The sequence below is a fragment of the Tachypleus tridentatus genome, chromosome 9 (assembly GCF_004210375.1).
Source record: "Tachypleus tridentatus isolate NWPU-2018 chromosome 9, ASM421037v1, whole genome shotgun sequence".
In the NCBI taxonomy this organism is placed as follows: domain Eukaryota; kingdom Metazoa; phylum Arthropoda; class Merostomata; order Xiphosura; family Limulidae; genus Tachypleus; species Tachypleus tridentatus.
Window position 1 is genome coordinate 156,940,536 of NC_134833.1, and position 6,000 is coordinate 156,946,535.

Consider the following 6,000-nt stretch of genomic DNA (forward strand, 5'->3'; position numbering starts at 1 on the left):
TTTAAATTTATCTAAATATATACCAGGTAGGGAGTTCTGTTATCAAGTGTTTAAATTTATCTAAATATCTACCAGGTAGGGAGCTCTGTTATCAAGTGTTTAAATTTATCTAAATATATACCAGGTAGGGAGTTCTGTTATCAAGTGTTTAAATTTATCTAAATATGTACCAGGTATGGAGCTCAGTTATCAAGTGTTTAAATTTATCTAAATATGTACCAGGTATGGAGCTCTGTTATCAAGTGTTTAAATTTATCTAAATATGTACCAGGTATGGAGTTCTGTTATCAAGTGTTTAAATTTATCTAAATATATACCAGGTATGGAGTTCTGTTATCAAGTGTTTAAATTTATCTAAATATATACCAGGTAGGAGTTCTGTTATCAAGTGTTTAAATTTATCTAAATATATACCAGGTATGGAGCTCTGTTATCAAGTGTTTAAATTTATCTAAATATATACCAGGTAGGGAGTTCTGTTATCAAGTGTTTAAATTTATCTAAATATATACCAGGTAGGGAGTTCTGTTATCAAGTGTTTAAATTTATCTAAATATCTACCAGGTAGGGAGCTCTTTTATCAAGTGTTTAAATTTATCTAAATATGTACCAGGTATGGAGCTCTGTTATCAAGTGTTTAAATTTATCTAAATATATACTAGGTATAGAGCTCTGTTATCAAGTATTTAAATTTATCTAAATATCTACCAGGTAGGGAGTTCTGTTATCAAGTGTTTAAATTTATCTAAATATATACCAGGTAGGGAGCTCTGTTATCAAGTGTTTAAATTTATCTAAATATATACCAGGTAGGGAGTTCTGTTATCAAGTGTTTAAATTTATCTAAATATGTACCAGGTATGGAGTTCTGTTATCAAGTGTTTAAATTTATCTAAATATATACCAGGTATGGAGTTCTGTTATCAAGTGTTTAAATTTATCTAAATATATACCAGGTAGGGAGTTCTGTTATCAAGTGTTTAAATTTATCTAAATATATACCAGGTATGGAGCTCTGTTATCAAGTGTTTAAATTTATCTAAATATATACCAGGTAGGGAGTTCTGTTATCAAGTGTTTAAATTTATCTAAATATATACCAGGTAGGGAGTTCTGTTATCAAGTGTTTAAATTTATCTAAATATCTACCAGGTAGGGAGCTCTTTTATCAAGTGTTTAAATTTATCTAAATATATACCAGGTAGGAAGTTCTGTTATCAAGTGTTTAAATTTATCTAAATATATACCAGGTAGGGAGCTCTGTTATAAAGTATTTAAATTTATCTAAATATATACCAGGTAGGGAGTTCTGTTATCAAGTGTTTAAATTTATCTAAATATATACTAGGTATGGAGCTCTGTTATCAAATGTTTAAATTTATCTAAATATATACCAGGTAGAAAGCTCTGTTATCAAGTGTTTAAATTTATCTAAATATGTACCAGGTATGGAGCTCTGTTATCAAGTGTTTAAATTTATCTAAATATATACTAGGTATGGAGCTCTGTTATCAAGTGTTTAAATTTATCTAAATATATACCAGGTATGGAGCTCTGTTATCAAGTGTTTAAATTTATCTAAATATGTACCAGGTATGGAGCTCTGTTATCAAGTGTTTAAATTTATCTAAATATCTACAAGGTATGGAGCTCTGTTATCAAGTGTTTAAATTTATCTAAATATGTACCAGGTATGGAGCTCTGTTATCAAGTGTTTAAATTTATCTAAATATGTACCAGGTATGGAGCTCTGTTATCAAGTGTTTAAATTTATCTAAATATATACCAGGTATGGAGCTCTGTTATCAAGTGTTTAAATTTATCTAAATATGTACCAGGTAGGGAGTTCTGTTATCAAGTGTTTAAATTTATCTAAATATCTACCAGGTAGGGAGCTCTGTTATCAAGTGTTTAAATTTATCTAAATATATACCAGGTAGGGAGTTCTGTTATCAAGTGTTTAAATTTATCTAAATATGTACCAGGTATGGAGCTCTGTTATCAAGTGTTTAAATTTATCTAAATATGTACCAGGTATGGAGCTCTGTTATCAAGTGTTTAAATTTATCTAAATATGTACCAGGTATGGAGTTCTGTTATCAAGTGTTTAAATTTATCTAAATATATACCAGGTAGGGAGTTCTGTTATCAAGTGTTTAAATTTATCTAAATATGTACCAGGTATGGAGCTCTGTTATCAAGTGTTTAAATTTATCTAAATATATACCAGGTATGGAGCTCTGTTATCAAGTGTTTAAATTTATCTAAATATGTACCAGGTATGGAGTTCTGTTATCAAGTGTTTAAATTTATCTAAATATATACCAGGTATGGAGTTCTGTTATCAAGTGTTTAAATTTATCTAAATATATACCAGGTAGGGAGTTCTGTTATCAAGTGTTTAAATTTATCTAAATATATACCAGGTATGGAGCTCTGTTATCAAGTGTTTAAATTTATCTAAATATATACCAGGTAGGGAGTTCTGTTATCAAGTGTTTAAATTTATCTAAATATATACCAGGTAGGGAGTTCTGTTATCAAGTGTTTAAATTTATCTAAATATCTACCAGGTAGGGAGCTCTTTTATCAAGTGTTTAAATTTATCTAAATATGTACCAGGTATGGAGCTCTGTTATCAAGTGTTTAAATTTATCTAAATATATACCAGGTATGGAGCTCTGTTATCAAGTGTTTAAATTTATCTAAATATATATCAGGTATGGAGCTCTGTTATCATGTGTTTAAATTTATCTAAATATATACCAGGTAGGAAGTTCTGTTATCAAGTGTTTAAATTTATCTAAATATGTACCAGGTATGGAGCTCTGTTATCAAGTGTTTAAATTTATCTAAATATCTACAAGGTATGGAGCTCTGTTATCAAGTGTTTAAATTTATCTAAATATGTACCAGGTATGGAGCTCTGTTATCAAGTGTTTAAATTTATCTAAATATGTACCAGGTATGGAGCTCTGTTATCAAGTGTTTAAATTTATCTAAATATATACCAGGTATGGAGCTCTGTTATCAAGTGTTTAAATTTATCTAAATATATACCAGGTAGGGAGTTCTGTTATCAAGTGTTTAAATTTATCTAAATATCTACCAGGTAGGGAGCTCTGTTATCAAGTGTTTAAATTTATCTAAATATATACCAGGTAGGGAGTTCTGTTATCAAGTGTTTAAATTTATCTAAATATGTACCAGGTATGGAGCTCTGTTATCAAGTGTTTAAATTTATCTAAATATATACCAGGTATGGAGCTCTGTTATCAAGTGTTTAAATTTATCTAAATATGTACCAGGTATGGAGTTCTGTTATCAAGTGTTTAAATTTATCTAAATATATACCAGGTATGGAGTTCTGTTATCAAGTGTTTAAATTTATCTAAATATATACCAGGTAGGGAGTTCTGTTATCAAGTGTTTAAATTTATCTAAATATATACCAGGTATGGAGCTCTGTTATCAAGTGTTTAAATTTATCTAAATATATACCAGGTAGGGAGTTCTGTTATCAAGTGTTTAAATTTATCTAAATATATACCAGGTAGGGAGTTCTGTTATCAAGTGTTTAAATTTATCTAAATATATACCAGGTAGGGAGCTCTGTTATCAAGTGTTTAAATTTATCTAAATATATACCAGGTATGGAGCTCTGTTATCAAGTGTTTAAATTTATCTAAATATATACTAGGTATAGAGCTCTGTTATCAAGTATTTAAATTTATCTAAATATCTACCAGGTAGGGAGGTATCAAGTGTTTAAATTTATCTAAATATATCAAGTTCTGTTTCAAGTGTTTAAATTTATCTAAATATATACCAGGTATGGAGCTCTGTTATCAAGTGTTTAAATTTATCTAAATATATACCAGGTATGGAGCTCTGTTATCAAGTGTTTAAATTTATCTAAATATATACCAGGTATGGAGCTCTGTTATCAAGTGTTTAAATTTATCTAAATATATACCAGGTAGGAGTTCTGTTATCAAGTGTTTAAATTTATCTAAATATATACCAGGTAGGGAGCTCTGTTATCAAGTGTTTAAATTTATCTAAATATATACCAGGTATGGAGCTCTGTTATCAAGTGTTTAAATTTATCTAAATATATACCAGGTATGGAGCTCTGTTATCAAGTGTTTAAATTTATCTAAATATATACCAGGTATGGAGCTCTGTTATCAAGTGTTTAAATTTATCTAAATATATACCAGGTATGGAGCTCTGTTATCAAGTGTTTAAATTTATCTAAATATATACCAGGTATGGAGCTCTGTTATCAAGTGTTTAAATTTATCTAAATATATACCAGGTATGGAGCTCTGTTATCAAGTGTTTAAATTTATCTAAATATATACCAGGTATGGAGCTCTGTTATCAAGTGTTTAAATTTATCTAAATATATACCAGGTATGGAGCTCTGTTATCAAGTGTTTAAATTTATCTAAATATATACCAGGTATGGAGCTCTGTTATCAAGTGTTTAAATTTATCTAAATATATACCAGGTATGGAGCTCTGTTATCAAGTGTTTAAATTTATCTAAATATATACCAGGTATGGAGCTCTGTTATCAAGTGTTTAAATTTATCTAAATATATACCAGGTATGGAGCTCTGTTATCAAGTGTTTAAATTTATCTAAATATATACCAGGTATGGAGCTCTGTTATCAAGTGTTTAAATTTATCTAAATATATACCAGGTATGGAGCTCTGTTATCAAGTGTTTAAATTTATCTAAATATATACCAGGTATGGAGCTCTGTTATCAAGTGTTTAAATTTATCTAAATATATACCAGGTATGGAGCTCTGTTATCAAGTGTTTAAATTTATCTAAATATATACCAGGTATGGAGCTCTGTTATCAAGTGTTTAAATTTATCTAAATATATACCAGGTATGGAGCTCTGTTATCAAGTGTTTAAATTTATCTAAATATATACCAGGTATGGAGCTCTGTTATCAAGTGTTTAAATTTATCTAAATATATACCAGGTATGGAGCTCTGTTATCAAGTGTTTAAATTTATCTAAATATATACCAGGTATGGAGCTCTGTTATCAAGTGTTTAAATTTATCTAAATATATACCAGGTATGGAGCTCTGTTATCAAGTGTTTAAATTTATCTAAATATATACCAGGTATGGAGCTCTGTTATCAAGTGTTTAAATTTATCTAAATATATACCAGGTATGGAGCTCTGTTATCAAGTGTTTAAATTTATCTAAATATATACCAGGTATGGAGCTCTGTTATCAAGTGTTTAAATTTATCTAAATATATACCAGGTATGGAGCTCTGTTATCAAGTGTTTAAATTTATCTAAATATATACCAGGTATGGAGCTCTGTTATCAAGTGTTTAAATTTATCTAAATATATACCAGGTATGGAGCTCTGTTATCAAGTGTTTAAATTTATCTAAATATATACCAGGTATGGAGCTCTGTTATCAAGTGTTTAAATTTATCTAAATATATACCAGGTATGGAGCTCTGTTATCAAGTGTTTAAATTTATCTAAATATATACCAGGTTTAAATTTATCTAAATATATATGGAGCTCTGTTATCAAGTGTTTAAATTTATCTAAATATATACCAGGTATGGAGCTCTGTTATCAAGTGTTTAAATTTATCTAAATATATACCAGGTATGGAGCTCTGTTATCAAGTGTTTAAATTTATCTAAATATATACCAGGTATGGAGCTCTGTTATCAAGTGTTTAAATTTATCTAAATATATACCAGGTATGGAGCTCTGTTATCAAGTGTTTAAATTTATCTAAATATATACCAGGTATGGAGCTCTGTTATCAAGTGTTTAAATTTATCTAAATATATACCAGGTATGGAGCTCTGTTATCAAGTGTTTAAATTTATCTAAATATATACCAGGTATGGAGCTCTGTTATCAAGTGTTTAAATTTATCTAAATATATACCAGGTATGGAGCTCTGTTATCAAGTGTTTAAATTTATCTAAATAT